We start from the raw sequence: 26,560 nt of genomic DNA, 5'->3' as shown, positions 1-26,560 counted from the left end.
TGAAGTCCGAATTATCGGAACCGTGGTTCCCACACCCAACGCGGTTCCAATTCCTCCCCCAGACCTCTGAATGAAGATTTGGTTTGAAGTAAGGTATACTTACCAAACTGATGTTCCAGAGGCTCCAATGTGTTGTCCAGTTTGTGCAAGCTGCACAAACCAAAGTTAAGGGTAGGAAGCTCCTCCTTCTCTGCAATTGGCTGCTGTGGCTTTCTTTCCTGGATTGGAGGAAGCCCTCACATCCAATTCCTCCCGCTCTGCAGATTGTTATCGTCTGGGAGCATGCAGGGGGACTGAGGCAAACTGCGGATCCATTGAACCCACAGTTAAATGTTACGTCTGAAGGCATCCTTAGTCTCTCTGGTTCTTGATGCTGTTGTTCAGTCCTCCTTTTCTATTGTTCAGGCTCTGTTTTTCCTCCTATTTTAAGCAAACTCTTCTTTTTAATCTCTTGAAGTATCTCTTTCAGAAAGACAACCCCCCCCCCCCGAACTCTTCTACGGCAACCCACCTGGGCCAAAAGCAATTCACTCCCCTCCCATCTAACAGAGAGCTACATAAACTCAGGATTACACAAGCAAAGTCTGTCATGCCGGGTCCCCCCCCCCCGCTTCCTTTACTCAAGTATTGGTACAAATCACCTGGGGTGTCCCGGGTTCTTTGAACCCCTTCACTCAGTTATAGCAACACCCCTGGTGTGTGTGTGTGTGTGTGTGTAATTTATTGTTGATTTAACAAGCAGAGATATAGTGTGCAAAATGTTTTGACTCCCTCCTTTTTCACTTGCTCTGATGTTATAGGCAAAGTACGTTAGCTGCAGTAACAGTTAACAAAATGTCTGTGATGGAGTGTTCAGAAGTCTAGGATTGGCTGTTGCAGACATGTCATGTGTTGTCCTCAAGGCTGAAGCCTCCAGGGGCTAGTGTCCCCATTGAATGGATCCAAATGTTTCTGGTTTGAAGAGATTCTGGGTGATGAGTCATCCTTCTTGGAATTTCTTTGAGCAACTCTGCTGTGGCCTATAGACCTTGCTGGTTTGTTTGGTTTGAAACACTTTAAACTGACTTTTTTGGTCAGAGACTTCACTAGAGGCAGCCTCTGAACTCATATTAAAAACTTGAAGACTAGAAATTCCAAAATCCAAATAAAATCTCCTTTTTTCATTCCAAAACAAAACATATAAATCCAACAATTGCTTCATTTGGGAATCTTACATTTTCTTGTGCGCCTCTCCTTGCATTGTCTAGGATTTTATTAACATGCTCAGTTAAATTCTGTCCTCTGAGTTTCATGTTACACGGTCTGAAAATCAGATCAACACTAATATTAGTTGTCTTTCTAGCATACAGGCATTTAAAAAAAAATATTTAAAGAATAGCAAGAAAAAAGGAAACAAGTTACATTTTCATCTCTTGAACTTCCATCTTACAGTAATTATAAAAGAAATATTACATGTAGACATTCGAAAATCTTCTTCCACCCTTTACACACTTTTGCCCAATTGTCCAAAGTTACAAAGAAATACGGGATATGTATATATAATACACAAAACAATCATCAGTGTTAGTAAAAACCAAGTCTTGGATGCGGATGGTAACCTTGTGTTCTATTAAAATTTATAAAGGTTAACGCAAGTTAACCTAAGTTAACTTAAGTCCTAAGTTAACGCAAATGTTTCTTCTGAGTTATTCCGCAAATAGGCCATAACCTTAGCCATCGAAGCATATTCCCATAATTTTAATAGCCAATCATCCAAGGACGGGATTGTCTGTGACATCCAATTGGCAGCATACACAATCATAGCAGCGGTAATCATGTACACACGTGGACAAATGTGTTGGTACCCCCTCCATGAAAAAAGAACCACAATTGTCTCTGAAATAACTTGAAACTGACAAAAGTAATTGGCACCCATCATTGTTTTTTCCGCATTTCACAAAAATCAGACTTTGCTTTAGAATTGTGATGCAACAGAATGTTTCAAAGAATAACACAGATGAAAATGGCATGGACAAAAATGATGGAACACTTAACCTAATATTTTGTTGCACAACTTTTAGAGGCAAACACTGCAAACAAGTGATTCCTGTAGCTCTCAGTGAGACGTCTGCACCTGTCAACAGGTAGTTTGGCCCAGTCTTCCTGAGCAAACTGCTCCAGCTGTATCAGGTTTGAAGGGTGCCTTCTCCAGACTGCATATTTCAGTTATTTCCATAGATGTTCAATAGGATTCAAATCAGGGCTCATAGAAGGCCACTTCAGAATAGTCCAATGTTTTGTTCTTAGCCATTCTTGGGTGCTTTGATCTGTGTGTTTTGTGTCATTGAGGCCATTCACACGATGGGAGGAAATTGGGCTAGCAGAGGCTAGCCTGATTTCCTCCCATTGTGAGAACCACTGGGCCAGGGGTGTAACTATAATAGGGCAAGGGGAGATAGTTGCCTGGGGGCCCACAGTCCTGGGGGGCCCCCCCCAGAGGCAAGTCACCTGACTGACTCCCCCAGCCACACACCCGCCCGGGCTTCCTTCAGTTGTATTCATCCTCCGAAATGGATGTGAGTGTTAAGACCTGGAGCTACCAGAACAGCATGTCTTTCTCTGGTACCATTCAATGACTTGCATTGTCCACAATTTACAAAATCTTAAAAAAAATAATTTAGGATGATGCTCTATTGTGGCACATAGGTGTGTGTGTGTGTGTGTGTGTGTGTGTGTGTGTATGCTTTTTGTTACCACTATTCAGCTTCATTTAAGATTTCTTTACTTCATGAGCTGGGCTTCAGTGAGGGAAAGGCCCATTCTAAAATCTTGTGTCTGGGCCTACTCCAACCTTGCTACGCCCCTGCACTGGGCTTGGCCAAGAGCCCAGTGGTTCTTAAGCAGGTCACCCGCTTAAGTAGCCCGGCAGTTAAACCGGGTTTGTGGAGCGAATGCTCTGCAAACCGGCTTTTTCTGCTTGTGAGTTGCTGCGGTGCAGCTAGTCATGAGGAGACCCCTAACCGGGAGGCTGAAAAGCAGCCTCCCGGCTCGGGGGTCTCTTCAGCATGCTGGAGCTTCTAGGGGCTGCACGGCCCCCAAACTCCCCAGCCCCCACTGGCTCCATGATGGAGCCAGCAGTCGTGTGGGTGGCTGCTGTGGCCGCCCAGAGCAGACTGTCTGCTCGTCTGCGGGGAGAGTGGGCTTAGCCCACTCTCCTTGCAAACCCCCTAATGGCTCTTTTCACGGATCATGAGAAGAGCCTCATTATCTTGTTGGAGGATCCATGACCTGCAACTGAGATGGAGATTTCTGACACTGGGCAGTAAGTTTTGCTTCAGAATGTCTTGATAGTTGAGATTTCATTGTTCCCTGCACAGACTCCCTTGCCCAGCAGCCCCAAAACATAACCGAACCTCCTCCATCTTTCACAGTAGGTATGGTGTTCATTTCTTTGAAAGAGGCATTCTACCAGAAGCATTGTGGCTTGTCAATATGCATTTTAGCAAATTCCAGTCTGGCTTTTTTTATGTTTTTCTTTCTGCCATGGAGTCCTCCTGCGTCTTCTTCCATTGAACCCACTGTCACTCAAAAAGCGACAGATGGTGCGATCAGACACTGATGGACCTTGACCTTGGAGTTCAGCTTGTATCTCTTTGGAAGTTGTCCTTAGCTTTTTGTCTACCATTCTCACTATCCGTCTGCCATTCTGGTGTTGATTTTCCTCTTGCGGCCGCATCCAGGGAGGTTGGCTACAGTCCCATGGACCTTGAACTTCTTAATAATATTTGCAGCTGTTGTCACAGGAACATCAAACTGCTTGGAGATGGTCTTATAGCCTTTGCCTTTAACATGCTTGTCTGTAATTTTCTTTCTGTTCTCCTCAGACAACTCTCCCCTTTGCTTTCTCTGGCCCATGTTCATTGTGGGACACACAATGATACCAAACAGCAGAGTGACTACTTTTCTCCATTTCAATAGGCTGAATGACTGATTGCATGATTGGAGACATGTGTGATACTAATTAAAGAAAACAGCTAATTTGAAACATTGCTCTCATCCAATTATTTATTATCTTTTCTAGGGGTACCAACAAATGTGTCCAGGCCACTTTAGAATATTTTTGTAGAATAAGCAATACTTTATCTCTTTTCACACTTGCTTTGCTTTATTCGATGACATATCAAAGGCATGCAGGTATACATGGGACAATTGCTTTTCATTTAATCGCTTTTCAGGAGGCATAACACATTTTCAATTAGCTGTAAGGGTACCAACAAATTTGTCCATGTGTGTATTTTGTATATTTTGTAGGTATACTGGATGTGGTCACATTTAACAAAAAAAGATCAGGTGAGTAAGGCAAATTTATATTTAAAATCTGTTTCATCTTAGAATGAATTTCCCCCCAAAACTGTTGTGCCTTAGTTAAAAAAAAAAAAAAAAAGGACAAAGACTTGATCACTCACATGCAAGCGGATAAGTCTGTAGACTTTTCTATTTTTGGCATCCTATGCTGCTTGTTCTCCAGCTGCTTCAGGTCTTGTCCTCCAGCAAAATATTTTCCAGCTCCATGCTCAGCAAATAGGATTCCATCCTAAATGACCAGGTCTCTTATTTAAATCCAACCAGCCTCAGGATCACTGGCTGTCCCCTGTGCTGCTGCCTCCATGGCAAAAAAGCTTCTTTCCAATTAAGCAGGCTTTCCACTTACTTACTGTGCCCCTGTCCCCTTTCCCTATGCTTTGTTTGCCTTTGAGTGCTTTCTCTGGCTTCTCTGGGCCCATAACCCTGTTAAAAAAGAATGAACAACTTCCTGGTGGTGAAATTGGAGCCTGGAGGGGAAATTTCTTTATATATCCCAGCTGCAGCAGCACTGCTAATTAATTTTGACATGGAGTTAAAGTTTTAAATAAAGTAGGTTTTTTTTTAAAGGAAATCCATCGGGGAGATAGATATGGCCTACATGCCTTGCTGCTAGCTATATACAGGAAGAGGAGAGGTAAAAGAAGGAAGTGTCACTTTCCAGGTAAGAGAATGAATCCTGAGACTATCAGTCTAACAAAGGGGAAGTAGAGTAGAGAAAGCATAGTCATAGAGAGGATTCCCTTGCTCACTATCTCTACCCTAGTGTCCCTAGTGGTAAATAGGGTGCTGGTGCTAAGAGTCGATGCCGTCAGGAGTTGCATCTCCAACAATTCAGAGGGAAGGGGAGATGGGAAAAACTACCCCCCAGGTGAGCACCCACACTGCTTCATTCTGGAATTCATCCATTATTACACACATGCTTCATAAGTCAGCATCTTGACCACCACCTAGAAAACAGCAGATAAAACCAACAACAAGAAGAGAGGAGACAAGAAATACGCCCCCCCCCCCAAGGCATGAAAAGCAATTCAGATCATAGATTTAGCAGGCCCAAAAAGTTTTCAGGAACAAAAAGATATTCAAAGAATAATGACAGATTATGAGGGAGGGAGGGAGGCACTTCATGCTAAATGAACAATAATCAATTATTTTTCCAAGTTAAAGTGAATACAGTACTAACCTTTTCTTTGCATGGAATCCTTATCTACAGTTGTCCTTACTTCATTATGTACATCCAATTGCATCCTTTGTGGATCTAGACTGGAAATCAGTCATGGCAGTTAAAAAATAGATGATAAAGTTCCTTCATCAGCTTTTACTTGGAGTCATTTGAAACCCCAAACAAACACTTCAAGGCATATTAACTATTAATCTGTACTGTTAATAAAAAAGAGAGGCCCTAGGCCTTAAATCCAGTTAAGCACAAGTGTGTTCAAGAGAGGTGTTAAATGTCAAAATAAGTTAAGTGGATTTTATTTTAATTTTAACATTAACAAAGACTGGCATCTGTATTTTGCAATGCCATTTCATCAAGGCATTGAGAAGAGGTGGACCAGGCCAATATTCGCACTGCCCCCCCCCACACACTGTGAAATGCAATATAGCAAGAAGTTAATTTAAAAAACAGATAAATGAAAGATAAGATAAGAGATATTTAGTCCAAATGGGCATTAAACTATCCTTAGAATACATTTGGGTGAGAGATTATAGTTACATAACAAACTTTATCTTGACCATTCTCCTTGCAGCATTTATTATGTATTGAAAATATTTGTATTCATGTCATATTCTCACCTTTTCTTCTATGCATCATCTCTCTCCCTTATGAGAAAAGTAAAGATACAAGAAGCATCTTTTTATTGTTGCCTTTCTTGCTGCAAATGTACTGGTAAATCAGCGCTACACTATTATTGGTTCTATATTTCCTCTGTCTGCTGATTTCTCCTTGTAGCATGGATCTTCTGTTCTGAAAACCATGTGCTTTCCCTCTGCCCCTGACCCTGGCACCTTATAATTCTTGCCTCTTTTGTCATCTGACTTAGAAACCTGCTTTCTGACTTAGAAACCTGCTTTCTTACTGCTACACTTCTTTCATCTGCTACACGATAGGAATACTAGGCATAATGTTTTTATATATGTATGTTATTTACAAGTGTGCCCAAATAGTGCAATATAATAGGGCATAATAAGATTTAAATGCCTGTTCACGGCCATTTTCACATCATCTCACATTGGATTACATTACATTTATTGAATTACATTTTAGCTTTTGTTCGCTAGTGTCACACAGTATCTTGGAATGGGGAATCGGCTATCAGGTATCTGCTCAAATGAATACTGTTTTAATGATTGTGTGTGTTCTAAAGTTCAAATGAAGTTGAAGCCACAGCTAATGTTTTTTTTTTAAAAAAATGATGATGTACTTTAACTATTTTCTGCATTACCTTTCCAGTTTTAAAATACTGGTTTTCATTTTCCTACAAATTGGGGTATGAAAATTGTTCTATTTATTCTTTCTACATATCATCGGTTCAATATCTTTCTAAATGGCACTTGTTTATTAATTTGTGTTAACACAGTACAGTTAGGGTCCACACATGCATGTTTGTCAACCAGTGGCTGCATCAACAGCGTGAAGCAACCATTAAAGACAGTTTTATCTCATCTGGCAGCACCTCAAACATAATATTTTTCAACTGAGGCAGATCACGACGTTCAGCTATCATGAATTGTGATGAGTCACCCTCCAAGTACATTATTGTCACAATTCTATAAGCTGGTGCTTTATTTAGGGAGCTCACTCCTGTTTATAACAAAATGCAGAGGCACCATGTCTGTGTAGTTGGCGGTGAGGGCAAATACCCAACACCTCCCAGATCAATGTTAGAATGCTAGATGCAGCACAATTCCTATGTCAGCCTCGGGTGGTAGCAAGCTGTTTGGAGAAGGGTTTCCCTGGCAGGTGGAAGAGTCAGACAGTTCTGCATCTCTTTGCCAAATGGAAAGGATAGCACAATCAAGTGATAAGTTCTTTGCAGTTGAGAGGGATGACGTATGCTGTATGTATGTATGCATTTATGTATGTATGCATGTATTTATATTTCCAGCCTGCCTTATACCCAAAGGTCTCAGAGCAGGTTACAATAAAATGTTGTGTTTGATGAATTGGGCCAAGTCCACAAAAGCTTATCCACAATGTATTTATGGTGTCATTGGACTCTTTAGTGTGTGGACAAGATACTTTTTACTAGATGAGAGCTGATCGACATATTATGGAAAATTAGGTGGTAAATTGAGATGGTTGATTCAGACTGTAGCAACTATCGTGTCTGAATACTGCTCCCCCTAAAACAATACGTAGTAAAACTTTGTGTGTCTGTCTATCTATCTATCTATCTATCTATCTATCTATCTATCTATCCATCCTCTTCTTACATGTAAGGAGGTTTTTACACAGGGGAGTAGTCGGATATATGGAACACCACCTGTACTCCACAGTCCGAGAATACTACAATTTCATTCTGCATAATTGGTCTTGAACTTCATTCTAATTATTAGAATAGTTCTAATAGTGACTTTTGCCTTAACTTGTGCATAAACTTGTGCCTTTACGTTTTTTGTAGTTCCATTGATATCATGGATACCACTGTAAGCAGTGAATTAATCATTCCTTATCATTGCTGGATGCATATAAACTTTGGAAAGGCTTAACCATTATGGTTTCTACCCATAGATGCTAGGGAACAGAGAGGGCTCGGAACCTGAAAGAAAATTTTCAATACCTCTCAGAACAAAAAACTATCAGGGTATTTTTAATGGACGTATGTTAAAACTCTATTTATAGTATAGAATAGGAAACTGAAAATTAAGGCAAGGAGGACATCTTCCATACAAGAGACCACAATGAAAAAATGTTAAATCAAAATGGTCCCTGAGCTCTGCTATGCATTGTTTCCACTTGTCAACATAGTGAATGGGTTAATCATTTGAATAATATGTTCTAGGCCTCACATTGTTGAAATCTTGAATCTGTATTCAATTACTTGATAGAAATGTAACCTATTTCCATGTTGCCATACCAGGGGTGGTCTTTTATGAGATGAGGATGCTGCTTCAGGCAGCAGATTATTGAGGTGCCAATAGGGTGGCATGGTGCACTCAGCACCACCACTGGAGCAGATCTTCAGGACTGTTCTGACCTTTGCAAGGAGTGCCACTCCTTGCAATGCTTGCAAGAAGCACAAGGAGAGAAGAGACTGTTGGCAACCTTCCTGTTCCCCGCACTGCTTTCAAAGCTTGCCAAGATCGGTTTCGAAAGGGGGCTGGACCTCACCATGGTCATGGGGCAAGGCAGCATTTGGCACTGTGCCTCGGGTGGTGCAAAACCTTGGGCTACCTCTGAGCCACATGACTGTGAGACGATTACATCACACACTTCATTCTAAAGGTCTCCTCCTCACACAGTGGCCTACAACAGTTCTAGGCCCAGGATTTGCCTTTGGCCTCAGCTTACAATAAGGGACCCACTTCTAATTGTTTAAGTTAGATATAGTTTCCTGCCTTTATGACATCTGTCTATAGATCTATCTAGATGTGTCTTTTTCTTTCTCCCTCTTTTTCCCCTCTCCTCCTCCCTGCCCCACCGACTGGTGGCTAAACTGCAGATGCAACTCACTTTAGGGCAGGTTGTCACCTATTTGTGCATTGTGATGCACCAGTTGAAGACCAATGTCTTTGTCCTTTTGGCTACATAAGCTTTGTGCTTTCAATATTGCAGCATTTAGGATGGTTTTGCGCTGCGTTTACCATGCTTAAGCTGTGTTATTAGGTGCACTGTTCCATGTATTGGCATGTACCAGTACTGTACCACCTAAGCAGAGTTATGAATGCTTTCTAGTGACATATTTGCAATATGTAATAATATATGCTGATGTGTACATCAATGTGTCGTATGGATTAACCTACTTATAGCAACAAAGTGGTTTAGGGCATGAAAAAATAAGGACACATGTAAATTGACTCCAGATCTAAGGGCATACTGTGTGTATTTTACTTAGTCTGCACCTCATTTGTAGGCAGGTAAAGTACTTCAAGCTGTCAGTCCAGCATGTTTTGCTAAAACTGAACTCTTATGAAAGGTCTAAAAAACCCCACTCCTTTAAAAAGAAAGAAAGCATTTAACAGCTAAATTATAGTACTCCAAGCATTAAACATGACTTTAGCTTAGTGGCATTTTAAGCATGGAAGTTTTCATTATGTTTTGTCATATGTTTTTGTTCCTCTTTAAAGTTAGGGGAGGGTACAGGGAAACCTGTAGAGAACCCAGTCTGAATTAAGATCCTCTTTGCTAAAAGGAGCTGAAGACAGTATATCAATTTGACAGCTAGTGACAAGAAGTCAAGTTAATCTATAGTATGAAAAAAAGCAGCTTGGGACTCTGGAATGAAAGAATGCTTATTAGAAGCAGTATAAAGATGTGCAGAAAACATAATTATGTTGAATGTAATTGCCTGCTAGTTAATGTATATCTTCTTCTTCTGTTCAGCTAAGATGACCTAAGATGATGGCAAACAATCATTGCCATCACACACATTATTTTTGGAAAGTTATTTTTATTTTAAATTTTACAACTGCAATAAAATATCTTGTGAAACTGACTTGTTGGTTGTCTTGAAGGGGATTACAGAACAGGGTTGGTAAAAACTGATTTTAAAAAATGGATTTTTAAAAATTTAAATCAGATTTTTTTAAAATTTAAATAAGACTTTTAATTTAGATTAGATTTTAATTAAAATATATATATAAAAATAACCTAGATCAAAGATATCATTATGAATGTTAATCATAACTCATAATTATATTCTGTGAATTTGTTAACAGCAGCATATGGGGTTGAGAGATAACAGACTTGATCAATCCTATTCTGCAGGTGTTGTACATGCAGCACATGCACACACACACACACACACACACACACCCTTTCCCCTGTCTTTCTCTCAAAGTGCAAAGATATTTGGGCAATTCACACGTTATGTTGAACACTTGTACAATGAGTGTACAGCGTACACAGGTACAGATCTTACACAGATACAGTTATGCACATATGTTGAACACAGGTACAGCAGTACACTTCCTGTCACTAACATGCATTTGAAGGGACTGTATCCAGGTTTACTTTTAAAATAAACCCAGGTACATTAATTCATACAAACATGTGTACACATGTACAGACACAGGTACACTTGTACAGCATAATGTAAGAATTTGGCTAAAGAAGGCCAATGAATGAATAGAGGATTTGGGGGTGATGGAGTAGATCTGAGCAAGGAGGAGGAGTCTGGATATAAATGCAAGGGATGGGGAGGGGAATAGAAAGTGAAACCAGAAGTGAACAGAACATATTCCTGAAGTCCCAAGGAAATGTTTTCTGACTGTATCCTCCATTGTAGGAGGGAAACACCTGCCTTGGCAGCAGGCTGTAGAAGAGACCCTACTTGGCAATATTTTAATGAAGTTCCTGTACCTGTGGATAAGACAGGCATGCATGTGAAATGCAAATGGTGCAACAAAGAAATGAAAGGCTTGGTTGCCTGAATGAAACAGTATTATGAGACATATGTACCTATTATAGCATGCACATACCTTCTAAAAATGAAACTTACATTACTGTATGGGCCTGTTCTCATGTGCAGGCAAAACTGGGCTAGGGAAGAAGGCTCAAGAAGCCTTTTGTGCATGCACATGTCGCACATGTGCTTCACGTCTCTGCAACGTGCGCGTGCGTGTGTGGCCGCGTGTGTGTGCATGTCGTGGAGACGTGAAGTGCGTGCACGACGTGTGCATGCACAAAAGGCTTCTTGAAGCCTTTTGCAGCCAAGCGGGGGAAGGGGCAGCAGGGAGGTATCCTGCCGGCCCAATTACTGACAAAAATACGTGCGCCGGAGGAGGGAAAGCGGCGGGAGGGGTAAGTAAACCCTCCCCCACCCTTAAAGTAACCCCCACCCCAATCCACCCAAACCCCAAACCGCCCATGTCTGGACCGGTCTGGAGGCCCGGAGACTGGTCCGGGCAAATCACTATAGAAAACCCACATGGGAGCCCTGGCTGTTAGCCCAGGCTAAGGGCACAAACATGCCATTATCCCAGGCTAACTGATTGTGTGTGGGTGCCGTGTGGCTCCATGCGGCACCCACACGCCAGCAGCCTCCCGGCCCTGTCAGCAGCCTCCCGGCCCTGCCTCCCTGCTGCTGTCAGAAGCCAGCAATCATCTGGGTGGGTGATCCACCTGCCCAGCAACAAGGAGAGGATTGTCTGTGGGGGAGGTAAGCTTTTCGAGGCTTCCTCCCCTCACCCCTTCAAGCCCTTCTCATGGGTCGTGAGAAAGGGCTCAATATGTATTATATATAGGTTATATTGGACAACAAGAATGTATGTTTACTAGAGAATTATGATTAAATATAATCTTCCTGACTAGTGATTTAAATTGTGACTTAAACCATTAAAATGAAGCCCTTAAACCATTAAAGTTAAGTGATTTAAATCATGATTTAAACCAGATCAACCCTGCAGAGCAGGGCAGGCTGGTCTCAATCTCTCTCTGTGCTAAACCTCATACTAAAATTAGTGGCTGGCAGGCCCCCTCCCTCTCAACCATTCAATCCTGTAAAGCAGGAATTCTCAAAATGTGCTACATTGAGCCTTTTTAATTGAATTAAAAACTTGTTCAAGCTTCTTCAGTGGCATGACAGTTTGCTGCAGCTCTAGCTAGTAGTTTTCTATTTTATTCTTGACCTGATGGCAGGCAGGCAGAATCTGAACACCATATTTTGAAGCCCCTGAGGGAAAATCTCCAGGGAAACAAAAATCTCCATGAAATGAGGGGTTGTCCCATTGGACCTCAATGCTGTCAATGAGCTGCCCGCATTGCACAGAACAGAAGAAGCTGAGTTGGTGCCATGTTTTCATGAAGGACTGGAAGGTGTTTCATTGAACTTCAGAGGCTCATGGTGTTTATCTGCAACACACTTAATTTGGTCTATTATCCATTCTTTCGTCCTAGAAAGGTCTTGACATTTTGACTAAATTACTCAGTACTGTAATACTACTTGGGAATTACTATAAAGGACCACTAAATTTTAGTTCCTAGTAAAAATCTTTTTTTAACCAGACTAAACATTCCCAGAGTTCTTTAAGGTAAGCAATGTCAGCTTAACTAATATAAAACTGATATAAGTTTGTAGTGTGGACAAGCCCTGCTTCATACCTACAGTAACACTTCAGGCCCAGTATAGCTCATGTCTCTAGAGAATTATTGAAGTCTCTATACATTCTCTTGCTAACATCCATCACACTTCAAGTGAATAAAACCTTACGTGCAGTTGGAAAGAACTGGCGGATATCTTGACCACTGTTCCCTCTAAGGCATATGCATGTGTGCACACTCACAAGTTTTTTGATGTCTGCTCAGTTAGTTTTAGATCCCACTCAGGACAAATCAGGAAGGCCCCATTCTGAATGCACATGTGCACACACTGCCTTGATACTGCCACCCAGAACAAAACTCATTCTGCACAGAGATGAGAAAAATTAGAGGGACCACTGATCCTGATTAAATTACTCAATAGTACTGCTCAGGAGTTACTTTAAAGCACTATTAAATTTCAATAGGACTTCCACTAGTAAATTTATTTATTTATTTAATTTTACATTTTATATCCTGCTCTTCCTCCAAGGAGCCCAGGGCGGCATACTACATACTTAAATTTCTCCTCACAACAACCCTGTGAAGTAGGTTAGGCTGAGAGAGAAGTGACTGGCCCAGAGTCACCCAGCAAGTATCATGGCTGAATGGGGATTTGAACTCAGGTCTCCCCGGTCCTAGTTGAGCACTCTAACCACTACACCACGCTGGCTTTAGTCAGGATAACCATTAATTCTTTGCAGAGAAGTTCTTATTTTAGTCTCTCCCTCGTTGTCAACCAACTTTTAATTGGTCGTATTTTGAACTGAGCTGCTTATAAGATTTGCTTACACACAAGCCAAAACATTGGTAAAGGGCCCTTTTACCGTACACCCCTCTGTCCTAGTTTAAACAACAACCACAGGCTTTGGTATAGCCTTCCTTTAGGCCACTAAGCTACTTACTTTCATTTGCTCATGTCTTGGCATACACACGAGAGGGAGTAGCTTAGATGCACAAGGGGAGTCCTCTCACAGAGCCCGTGTTGCTGTCCACACTGGAGGGGAGGAATTAAAGAGCCTGCTGTCTTTCTTTTCTCAGCTTCAACTTAAGAGAATGAGGTTTCTTGAAGTATGTTATAGGGCTCGTATGAATGGGCATTGCAGACAATAGCATTTCTCTGCCAGATGTGCTCAGAACGTGTGAACGTGTGGGGGGTCCAGCTGTAGGGCTCTCTTCACACACTCCAATGAATGCACATAGGTTGGAGAAGAGTCTGCTGTTATGATGCCATTCTCCTCTTTGGATGCTCATAGCAGCTCTATAATGCCTGACAAGGAATGTATGTATATGTGTGTGTGTGGTCCTTGAAATCAGAGGTTATGCTGGGGCTCGATGGAAAGCTCTTAGGGACCATATTTGCCCCACAGCTAAACAGAGCATGGCTGGCTCCTGGTTTCAGGGGGCCCTTGGCAAACTCCACGGGCCCCTTTTTACCTGGGCCTCCCATACAGTTCGTGGTGGGATGAGAGAGGAGCGAGAACAGAATGACTCACTTGGCTGAGAGAGTCATTCCTCTGTCTGTACAAAGGTTCTGGACACAGAGGTGTTCTCAGGGAACAGCTGTGGGTCTTTCTGAGGCCCGGGACCTTTAGCAGCTGCCAAAGACAGGGACTACTAAAGTTGGCCCTTAAATAAAGGAAATCTAGTAATGCTCATAAAGTGTCTCTGGCTTCAAGTAATACTGCAGACAATATTTCAACCTATCAAATGAAACAGTGGTTGTCAACTGTGAGAAGAGAAGGAGTTAAAAAATTCCTGGAAATGGGCTCTCTATGAAACCGTGTTTGTGTATAGCGTCCCTTAGATCTATTAGTTTTGACAACCTCTGTTATTCTGGTGCTTCTCATCATCTGTAAAGTTAACAAGGGCTGATAAGAGATGATGAGGCCCCATACCAGTTTGTATTTCAGAACTCATAAATATTTCACAATGCCACTTTCTCACAATCAGATACATTAGTTTGCTGAGTGTAGATATTGCTGAATATTCACTCACTTGCTGGGCTTTAACAAAGGCACTGGAAGGATAAAATATTTTTAAAATCAACAGATAGCAGCTGCAGGTTGTGCAGCATTGCGCCATTGTTGCTTGCCTTCAAATGCACGCTATAATTTGAATAGCTGGTTTTAAAAAAATCTCTAAGAATGGCTGTCATCTTCTATGAAAACGCATTACTACAATTTACAGACACAGACCCTACTAGTACACAAGATCTTTGCAGCTCTGCTAATAATTACAACTTCTGGATCATCCCTTAGCATCTGGGGTGTGTGTGGCAAATTTAATTTGGAACTAATTAAAATAATTTTTGAATAATGTTCAGTCTGTCTGGGATTCATACTAAGTTTATCCTTTATAGCAGATTTTTATTAGCAACATACAGTCTACAACATTTTCAGCCTTGTTCATTTGGTGCATATTGTAGATGTTCTGTCTCTAAAACATAAAGACAGCATCTATATTTTTGAAGAGGGGGGGAATCCCATTTAATACAGTGTGAACAAATTGGTCCAAAAAGTAACAATGGGAAGTTTTTCTTTCTGCCCCTGTAGCTTTAATAAGATGGAGTGCACAAATATCACTTGATTAACAGCTGCAATATTAATTTCCCTTTTTGGTTGCTTGACTCACAGCGAGAATCATGTCAAGGCAGTGGAGAACCAATTAAATTGATTTTAATCTTTGTCAGGGAAGATAACATGCCTTTTTCTCTCCTTGTTTAAATAATTAAAGTTTCAGTAGGTATTATTTCTGGCTTTAAAGAAATTGGTATCTTAATGTAATGGAATCCTTCTAATTACATACTTAATAGTTTTTAATAAATTAATCACGGTTTTTCATTCAATGTGTATTTTGTTTTACATATTAAACTTATATTTTCCTTTGAGAGAGTTTTAAAAATAAGAGGAAATCGGGAAGGCTTTTTTAAAACAAAGAAAAATCTCACCCCTACTTATTCATGATCTTTTTGATTTGCCTGTGTTTTTATTTCAAGCAAGATTCTTGGATTTAATCTAAGGGTTTTAAAAAAAACTTAATGGAGAAAATTTCATTAAAAGTACATCAAAGCATTTTCTGCTATTATACTGCAAACATTTACAGTAAAGGCAAATGTCCATAAAATGATAGCTCATAGGAATAAGCTTCTCCTGTCTCACCTAAGATTCCAGGATCTGTGTACATTCTTAATAATTTGTAACATCCACAACATCTTCGCAAAAATAACCAAGTGGGTTTAAAAAAATAAATCAGTTTATAGGGAAATAAGGTGGATTGGCTACAAAGCTGGATCTGGCAACACCTTCATAGACCACACTGTTGAGGTTAAATCTGGGCAAGAGGTGCTTTGTTTATGAACATGTACGCTAAGGTAGTGGAGAGAGATGAGTTAGAAAGCAGGTCAACCATAGATTAAACCCTGATTATTTGTTAATTAACCCAAGAAACCCCCCTCTAATTCCCATCAGGAGAGCATCAAGACAGTGGGTGGCACCTTAGCTAACAAAGGGTAATAAGTGCTTTGAGGGACTGTGGGTGGCATGACAGGAACCCTCATGAAATTCACTCGTTTCCCTTGTGTGGATGCTGTTGTTCAAGAGCCATTATACTGCTGAGCGATGCTCGCACTCCAGAAGCGCTCTGCAAGATTAGAAACACTCCATTGGCGGCCAGCGCTTGAAAGTCTAATGGCTCTTATGCAACAGCATGCATATAGCGGGAAAGAGGGTGGTTCTGTGAGGGTGCAATGGGAGCCCCTGTGCTCCTCAAAGCATGCATGCGTTGTTAGTCAGGAATCAGGATGTCAGTCACTGGATCTAGATTTAGGTCTGCTGGATCTAGATTTAGAGATTGGAATTCTTGCCAGCAATTGAGAGACCTTGAGTGATGATCATGCACGTGTGAACCAACTTCAAAAGTTAAGTACTGAGTTAGGTTATGAAGTGATTATTTATTTATTTATTTATTTATTTATTTCATTTATATCCTGCTCTTCCTCCAAAGGGCCCAGAGCGGTGTACATGATTATGCTTGTCCTCACAACAACCCTGTGAGGGAGGTTAGGCTGAGAGATGTATGACTGGCCCAGAGTCACCCATTGAGTTTCATGGCTGAGTGGGGATTTGAACTCAGGTCTCCAGGTCCTAGTTCAGCACTCTAACCACTACGCCACACTGGCTGAGAAAGCAAGTGATGTGATGTGGTGTGTGCGAATCAACCAACCAACCTAAGAGTTCAATAGTTGTGGGTTTTGCAGTGTAGTCTTGTGAAAAAAATTATATGACATCAGGTGAGAGCTAACTGAGGGGTAGCTTCCAACTAGCGGTGTGCACGAATTCGATTTTGTGATTTGTTTTGAGCTTGAAATGAATTGCAAAATCCTCAAATCAATTTGTTGAAACTGGCCATTGCTGGCTGTTTCAACAAATCACCTCAAAAACATTTGAGTGATTCCGCCAGTGGGAACCTTGGGGAGCTTGAAACACCCCATTGTTCCCCATGGATAGGTCATCGGGACACCAAAGTGCATTGGGTTGTAGGGCATGATGGGTACTACCTACCACCCAACCCACAAAAGAAATGGGTAAGTGGGTGATTTTCAACCTTTCCCCCAAACCCCCATAGGATCCTATGGGGTTTTGGGGGAAAGCTTGATTAAAAAAATTAAATGGCTATCTATCTCCCAGATAAATTTCCTAAATAAACTACTTTATTTGGAACTTTATCTCCATGTCTCCAGACAACATTAATTATCAGTGCTCCCTTACCTGTGCACCTCCACTGTAGCTGGGGCAGATAAAGAAATCTCCCCTCCACCCCCAAATGTTCTAATAAGACAGGGATGTCTCACCTGGCTGCAGCTCTAGAAGGGCCAAGCACATCCCAACCAGGTACAGCGTGTGCACCACATAACAGATGGACACAAACTGACCCTGCTTGACTGCCCTAGTTATGTTCACAGCATTTTCGGTGACCATGAACCCCCAGCAAAGGTTTGGATGCCCAGGCAGCCACCCCTCCACCTGGCAATCCATAGCCACCAACAGCTTATCCATTGTGTGGTCGGTGTCCAGCACCTGAATATGCAGCACAGCCCACCTGTGTTTTGCTGAATGGGAGGGGCTGGCCATGCCACCAGCAGCAGATGTCCCCTCACTCTCCTGCCCCACCAGTGATCTATGAGGGACAGGAAGGCAGTGTGCCTCCCACTGCAGCTGGTCCACAGATCCGCAGTGAAGTGCATGCTGGTGTTGGGCTGCTGTGTGCAGCAACCATGATTCTGCCTCCCTGCAACGCCCAGGTGGGAGGCCACCATATACCTTCTGATGGTAGGTGAGGAGATTTTATAATCAGGGGAAAGCAGTTGGAGCAGCTGGTGGAAGCCAACATTCTCCACTACCTGGAATGGCTGGTTGTCCAAAGCGATCATCTCCCCAATGGCCGAGGTGATGAGATGAGGCTTTGGATGGCTAGACCTCTTGCCCACTGACTGCACCCACTGTGCAGGCTACTTCCCCTGCTTGGGAGCAGGAGCAGTTGCCTTGCCACTACTATTGATGTGCACGGAACCGCAGAGACGCGGTTTGATGCTGGCAGGGGTCTCTCTTTAAGGGTGGGGGTTTGCATTTACTCCTGCCGCTTTCCCCCAAATGGCACTCCATTTTTAAAAAAGGTTTTTGGGGCGGCAGCAGTCCTCCCTGCTACCCCTGCCCCCATTGTTGCCCGGAAATACAGGAAGTATGGGCTGCGCGTGTGTCCGCTGCCGCGCGCACCCACTGCGCACGTTGCACGATGTATGCAAACATCACGCATGCAATATGCGCACGCAGTGTGCAACATGTACGGCATGTGTGCGTGTGCTGCGGCGGGTGCACACGCAGCCCTTACTTCCTGTATTTCTGGGCAGCAATGGGGGAAGGGACAGCAGGGAGGAATGCTACCGCCCTGAAACCCTTTTAAAAAAATGGAGCGCCGGCAGGACAAAAGCGGTGGGAGGGGTAATTGCAAACCCCTGCCCTTAAAATGAGACCCCCTGCTGGCATCAAACATCAAACTGGCACCAGCACGAACTGGTTTGCAGGCCTCTTGCATGGCCTTCAGACCGGTTCGTGCACATCCCTAGCCACTACTCGAGGACACATCTGTTGCTACCAGCAGGAGTAGGGACCCCCAAGTGATGTTATCACAGGTGCTGCAGCATCCCCGATGTCATAAGATGCTTGGGGTCCTTCCCCTGCTGACCTGTGCCCTGCAGTGGATGCAGGAAGCATGGTGTGGATCACCAGGGTGGAGCTCAAAGTGGTCTCACAGGATGCTGCTATCGGTATGGGGCCGTTTCAGTGATGGCAGCACTAATGTGGCTGCTGGTTCATTGTGGGGACCACCACCACTGCTGTCACCCTTGGTCCAGGGCTGAGAAGGCACAGGGAGTGAAAGTACTTCCTCCTGCTCCTCCTCAGTCTCAAATGGGGGGGCGGGGGCGGGTTGCACTGCCAAGGGGGATTGTGGAGAACGGAGAGAGTGATCTAGGTAGCTAGCAGCCAACACCTCCTCTTTCTTGACGGGGGAGGACTTCTTTTCTGCTTCTACCTGCAGGATCAGGCTCCTCTGGGAAGGAGAGCCTGTGCACCACCACATCAACGAGGATGATTTGGAGTAGGCCTCTCTTGCCGTTGCCCACCACAACCAGCAGCATCACCCATCCCTCTGCCTGCCACTCTTTTCCTGGCTGTGCCTTGCACCCTTCTGGACATCTTGGGGTTTTAAAAACTGAAGTTAATTCTGATGGGGCGGGGGAGATATGCCTTTAAAGGAGGTATTTAAAAAGGGGTATGTGGGAGTCAGGGGTGATCTATTTATGTTGTGTGTGCCACACACCGTGCCATCTATGGCTCTGTAGTGCACACACAGAATCTAGAAAAATTAAATCCCTCCAAATAAAGAAGCAGATTTTATTTGGGGGTGGGAAGGGAGCAAGCACCAATGGGGTAAATCTAAGGGAAGGGAAAGGGCATAGGATTACTATAGCCTCTCTAACCCAAGCTCACCCCTCCTGCTCTATAGTCCTCCTAGTACCTAATCCCTCCCTTCCCCAAACTAGGCCAAATTTAAAGAACTCTAAGTTCTATAAGCTGACCAAAGCAGGTGTGTGTTAGGGATGTGCACAGAACCGCGGTGGGGTGGTTAGGAGGTGGCGGGGGTCTCCCTTTAAGTGCGCCAGCGCACACAGGTGCATCAGCTACTTCGGGTCATATCCAGAAGACAAGGGTAACAGGGTGGCAGGGAGGTACGCTGCCACCCTGATGGGCTGTTAAAAATACTGATGCCGGCGAGGGGAAAGCAGTGGGAGGGGTAAGTACACCCTCCCCCCACTCTTAAAGGAAGACTCCTGCCGCCTTCAAATTGGCAGAACTGCCGGTTCTTTGAACCGGTTCGGAGGCCCATAAAGGGCCTCCAAACCAGTTCCATGCACATCCCTAGTGTGTGTTGCTCACCTTCTGGTGTCTTTGGCTGGAGCCTGCCAGGTGTTGCTCTCAGAGGCACTCTTGGACTGAGCAGACACTAGGACTCAACAACCTGGGGGGAGGGCAGGAGGGCACCAGTTAGGCATCATTCAGACCCCCCCAAAAACAAATCAAACAACCCCCCGCAAAAGGAAACAGAGAGAGCGAACAGAAAATTAATCCAGGCACACAGCAGCAGCAAAAATGCAGCTTGAGGCTGCAAAGGAAAAGAAAAAAATCAGCACAGCACCCATTTATTAAAGCCACTGGGGGCTGGCTACAAGCAATAAGAAAAAAAAAAATCCACACAAGGAAAAAGATTTAAAGCAGCACCCAGTTAAAACCACTGGGCTGTTGGTACAATTAAAATAAAATTAGAAACAAAATGAAAGCAGCTGTTTTTTTAAAAAATAGAAAGACAGATAAGCAGGCACTCACTTTCTGTCTTTCACTGGGCCAGGCAGGCCCCAGGCCACCACTCTGCTGTTGTACTGCTGTAGTCTCTGTCCTTCCTCTTCAAGAGGCATTGGCACACTGTAAGGGCTCTCTGCCGCCCAGGCCCTTAAATATTTTTTGAAACTCCTGCCTTTGGCTTTCCTCCCTGCTCCATCCCCACAGCCAATGGGGGCACAGTTGCCCATGCCAACGCTTGATTTGTATGATAACAAGCCAACCAAGAAGCAAGGAGATTTCAAACCAATTGGAAGCCAGTGCCAGAAAACCAATCAGCAAAGTAGAAATTGGAGTCAAAATGGTGCTTAAATAACTCAAAATTGATTCAAACTCGAATTGGGTTTATTTCGAGGGTGTTTCAATTCGAGTTTGAATCACTCAAAGTGGCCCATTTTGAGCTCAAATTGATTTGAATCGAATCGATTTGCACATCCCTACTTCAGACTACCTTTTGTGGCATCCACGAGTTTTTAAAAAACGGTCATACTGCAAATGGTCTTTGATACCAGCCCAAGAATGGGACTTGTATTTTTTGTAGTAGTAACAGAAGCAGAGAAAAATGTGAAGTGATGCCAATAGTGAATGGGTGTACCTTCAGAATTGCTATACCCTTTGTTAAACTGTCTGCCAGAAACTTTCTATGAACTGCTGTTTGATAAAGAACGTGGAGGAAAATTAAGCTCAGTGCTAGTAATACCTATTATTCTTTGCCAGCATCAGGTGGCTGCTATGCTATTTTCATCTGAAAATTTAAAACATGCACAAATTTGAGATTGTGCAAAAATGACAAGCAAGAATTAAAGCTGGCTTAATTGACCAGTACAAAATCAATCAATTGAGAAATGCTTGTATCCTCTGTGGGTGAAAATTAGGTTCAGTTGCCTAGAAAAACCACAGAAAATGAGGCATGAGCAATTTGTGAGAAATATTATGAATAATGCGAGAGTCATTTCTATGAGAGCCAGCTAGTAAATATTTTATATATTCATTAGCTATGGAAACGGGAATGGTATTGGAACTCGTGCAATTACTCTTTAAACAATTCATCAAATAAAAACCATCAAATTAACAGTTTATCCACACATGGGGGTGTTGCCCATTTTGTTTGAGACCCTGAGACTGTTTGGCCTCAATTAAGCCTATTACAGCCAGGAGATCATTAGTACAAAATCCTCAGCTGCATTTCATGCATGTTAAAAATGTGTTTTTCTGTGTTTAACAAATACTTGGAACTGAGAAGCACCACCCAGAAACATCAGATTTATGCCTTTGCTTTATAAGAGCAATGTCTTCCTATCATTTCTATGGTTTTTTTAAAATTCACTGAAATAAATACTGACTTTGCTGTTGCTTGAAAGAAAAATAGTACTAACAGTTACTCTCTGTATCTTTGCTGTTCCAAACGCCTTTTCTTTATAAAGGGGGGAAAAAACCCTGGATGGATACAGTACCGTCCTGATATGCCTTCACTTGTATTTTTGAAATGTATAATGCTCAGTCCAAATACAAAGATATTTAAACTTCACTTTAAAACTGTTGCTGGTAATGTAAATAAATCATCAAGTTCATTTGGGGGTTGACATGTATTTATAATCTAACTGCATCCCAAAAGCTTGGTGTGAGTAACAATATATTAGTAATATTTTTTAATTGTTTATATATAATAATTACACATATATAATGATTAAACCTTTATTTTTAACTTCTTGTTCTCTATCATGAATTATTCAAAAAACAACAACAAAAAACAAAAAGAAAAAAAATTCCAAAGAAACACAAAACCTAATTTGAATAAGGATGTCTTATACTTTAAATCACTTCTGGAAGATGAACATACTTGAGCTCTGATAAAAATGCATGTTCCTTTGGGCATAAAATTCAATTTATGGGGCTTTCTGTGTAAGCAGCAAAGTGAGGGAGGCAGGAGTAGGTCCAATTAACCATTGGTTTGCCACTGGCAGCTTCTGTATTTTATCTTCTTGTAAAACTATTGATGAATTATTGTTTGTATGCTAAAAACTAGGGATGTGTGAGCCGGGTTTTGATGAGTTTGGTTTGAATCCAGACCAGATTCAAACCGACCCCGGCTAGCTTCATGCAGGGTAGTGGTAGCAGGGGCTTCTCCAAGCCCCCAGCCAGCCTCCCAAAAGACAGCCAGGGTTTCAGTCTCTGCACATGCATGGAGCCCCCATCATCGCCCCTGCTACCTCCAATTTTATGCTGCCACCTCACTGCCTCCACCAAGGCCTCTGCTAAAGATGCAAAGGTCCTAACAGCCTTTAGCATTAGGGATTAGGGAATGCCCCCTTTACAAGTATACCTGAACTGGCCCGCAAACCAGTTCTTAGAACTGAGGCTTGAACTCAGACCAGCACCCTCACTTGGGAGGCCAGTTCAATTCGAACCATGGTTCAATTTGAATCAAGCCGGCTCACATACCCCTACTAAAAACAAAAGCTAGAATTTAATATAAATATCTCAACTAATTTTATAAGAAGTACTTTATGCATTTGTATATTGAATAATATATGAGGGTCAATGCAAGACCTTTTGTACTTTCCTTGCTGTATTAATCAGTTTGTCATAGAAAAATATGCCCCTACTTTCATTTTCTTTTGAGCAAAAAAAGCATGTAATTAGCCCCCTAATCTGTAAAATTGTTTCTATTAGATCTGCTTGAGATCTATTTTATCTCACAAAAATGCATTCCATGTACTATCTGCTTGTTTAAAATGACAAAAGTTAATTTAGTGTTCTGAATACGTGTTTATCATCTACCATACGTACAAATCAATTTTAATTTGGTCTGGATAACTTGTATTGGTAAGTAGGAGTACATTAATAGAATACCAGTAGCTTCTAGTTGCATTGAAGAAATCTGAAGAAACTGCATTTCATAGTTGTCCTCCCAACTGGTGTCTAATTCACAAAGTTTCAGCACAAAGGTAGAAACAGAGGACCACTTAACTTTGGCAGAGTGTTCAAGAAAGGCATTGTTCTGCAAGCAAGTCTCCCCCAGAGGATTGCAGAATCCATTTGCCATCTAGTTCCAATCCAGTGCAATCCTAATGATATGACCAAAGGGCCCCGGGCCTGTCCTTTTTCAGAATTATGCCCTCCCTGTTCTTCACCTCCTTATTCTTACACATATTGAAGATTTTCAGTTTGTTTGTTTCCATGGGTTATAGACATTGTGCATTGGTGGATGGCTCTGACATCAGCATTTCTTTACTCTCCTACTTTGTGTGCCTTCAGCAGGTCCCCGTATATTATCTGAAGAACTGCTTTTGCTGAGAAGATAATAATACAGTCATGTGTCCTGGCAAAGAGATTGTCCCAGGCCTGATGTCGATTAATTGCCACTACTGATGCTGCTTCCCTATCTCTTTAAAGTTAACTCTTGGTTGGTACACTGTTGCATAACTAAGATTCAGTCTGTAGTCAAGTACAGGGCCAGGAAGGAATTCCTGCTGTGACGTAATATCTCTTCACTGCACCCAATTTGAGGCTGAGTCTTGATGTACATCTCAATTACCATCAAGAGATCAGCAACTTTGTTTAGTGTTGAGATGGAGTGTTATCTCTCAGAGAGAGAGGGAGACAAGTGCTTTGCTTGCAGAAGTTCCTCCTTAATAGGGCCTCAATCAGCAGGGGTGGGAAAGATTCCTGCCTCAGGGCCAAACTAAATAGGTAGCAGTCTCCTAATTGTTTTTCAATGAAGAATCGCCTTGGGAAGCTACAAATTAGACCAGAGGATCAGAAGAAGTGGAGGGTGTGCTTAGCAACGTCCCCATGGACTGTTTTTTTTAAAAACTCAGCACCAAGCTAAACAAAATTTGGTGGGATTTGTAATCATAACTTTTTTTCCTTTTCTTAGTTAAAAGCAGCAGCTGGAGGGCAGAGATCTGATTGAGTCTGTGGTGGGAGTGTGCATGGAACTGCCGTGGCGGTTTGGTTCGAATTTAAAATGAATTTGAACTGAACCTGCTGGTCCTCAGACTAGGTTGTTAGAACCAGACAGTGGTTTGGTTCATGCTATCGAACCGGGTCAAACTTGCTTGGCCCAGTTTGAGTGCCTTGCTTGTAAAGGGGAACCCCCCTTATAAGCAAAGGACGACTTTCTACATAAAAAAGGGTTCAGGGGCAGGCGAGAGGGCACCTTACTGTCTGTGGTGGTTTACCAGATTTCCCTTTACAAGCAAGGCTGAACTGGTCATACTGGGCCGAAGCAGTTCGATCCAAGCTGGGCCCGGTTCAGTTAGAACTTGGACCAGTTCCCTGGGTTTTTTGGGGGGAGGGGGTGCGGCGGTCTGGTTTGAACTCAAATTGGTTGAGCTGGGTCGATTCAAATTGAAACAGGTTCGATTCAAACTGGTTTTGCACACCCCTAGTCCATTGCTCTTGGGAGGGTTTTTTAACAGAGGAAAGGAAAAAAGGCACTGAGAGGAAGCCTCAAAGGTAAACAGATTACTGTCCAGGGCATTTCAAGTATGACAACTGTTCTTAGGGGGTGACTTCAACTCAGTTCTTTCAAAGAATAACCCAAATGGTCTTGTGTTCCACAGCATCTCACAAAGTTTTCCAAAGTTTCCCTTCTGCTGTTTTCTTGATAAAAATTGCTTCCCTCAATAGTTCTTTACCTCACAGAGGAAAGCAAATGGGTACCTACATGTTTCCAGGCTCAGTCCAATATATCATGGAGAGCAACTTTTAGGCATATCTTTAGTTTACCTTTTGAGGGCAAGGTGTTTGAGAGGCTGAGGGTCAAAAAACTCTAGACACTCTTGGATGAAGCTGATTGACTTAATCAATTTAAGATTGGTTTAATGCCTGGTTTGGGGCATTTGGTTGCCCTGTTGAATGAACTGTACTGGATGAACTATTCAGTTACATTGTTCATTCTCTTGGACTTCTCAGTCACTTTCAGTACCATCAACTCTGGTATCCTTCTAGAACGTCTGTCTGGATTGGGGATACAAGGTACTGTGTTGTAATGGCTCCACTTTTAGAGGCCAGGTTCCAGATGGTGCTGCAATGCTATCCCTGAGAACTGTTTGGAAATTCAACTTGTACAAAATTCTGTTGCTTACTGCTGGACTTGAGTCAGCATTTTCATCAACAACTTTAAAACTTCTTCTACACTGGCTGCCAATTCATTTCCAGGCTCAATTCAAAGTCCTGGTTTTCACCTTTAAAGCCCTAAATGGTCTGGGTCCTGATTATCTCCTGGAACATCATTTTCAATATGAATCTCTCTGGCATGAAAGATCAACGAAGGGCCTGTTACAGATTTTATTCTTCATGGAGGCTTTAGTCTCTTCAAGAAACAGGAACTACTCTCTCACATCCCCAAATCTTTAGGATGCCTTCCCGTGAGAGATACTTTTGGTTCTCTCCCTGCTGTTCCTTTTGAAGGCAAGTTAGGAACTTTCTTTTCATAACTGATTTTCTGTTCTTCTGGCTTTAATTTTGATGCACATTTTATTGACAGTGGTGGTTCTAATATTGTTTCTTAATGTTTTGTATTGGACAATGCTTTGAGACTTGTTGAAAAGTGGTACATACGTTGTTATTTAAGTGTGGAAGTACAGAAGAAAAATGTCATGTGCCCAGGTCACGAGGAAGTTTTTCACATGGGGCTTTTAAAGCTCTTTAATTCGCATCTCCTCCGAAATGGAGGGGGTGCGTTCACTTATTGGTCAGGTTTACCCCGAAGTCCCTGCAAATTATCGGAGAGCAGTTCACACACAATTCAGATTTTTCACTGCACGTTAGAGTGCAGCCCGCTTTATATCCGTGGTAAAAAAATCCACTATTTGTGTCATTTTTGGGGGACTACTTCGAGTTCACAGTAAAGCCTCCCAAGAAACTTGTGGTAAAGCCTGCTGTGTGTAAAAGTCTCAGGAGATTTACAGGAGCGTTTGACATTAGCTGGAACAATAGTGATCTGCCTTGGAAAGAACCCATCATTATTATCAGTCCATGAGGTTACCAGCAAATGGATGATGGTAACCAAGTC

General features: G+C 42.4%; 1 long non-coding RNA gene across 1 annotated transcript; it reads right to left on the bottom strand.

The window, feature by feature from the left end:
- Positions 1–625: 625 nt before the first annotated feature.
- LOC128352982 (uncharacterized) lies at positions 626–24,501 on the bottom strand. Its single transcript, XR_008320758.1, has 5 exons — positions 23,392–24,501; positions 20,080–20,161; positions 5,525–5,604; positions 4,446–4,573; positions 626–1,302 (listed from the first exon to the last, which is right to left on the bottom strand). It is a non-coding gene; the product is annotated as an uncharacterized LOC128352982 (long non-coding RNA).
- Between the last annotated feature and the right edge of the window lie 2,059 nt (positions 24,502–26,560).

This window comes from Hemicordylus capensis, chromosome 4 (assembly GCF_027244095.1).
Source record: "Hemicordylus capensis ecotype Gifberg chromosome 4, rHemCap1.1.pri, whole genome shotgun sequence".
Classification (NCBI taxonomy): Eukaryota; Metazoa; Chordata; class Lepidosauria; order Squamata; family Cordylidae; genus Hemicordylus; species Hemicordylus capensis.
The sequence above is the reverse complement of the archived record's forward strand: the minus strand, read 5'-3'. Positions and strand labels throughout refer to the sequence as shown.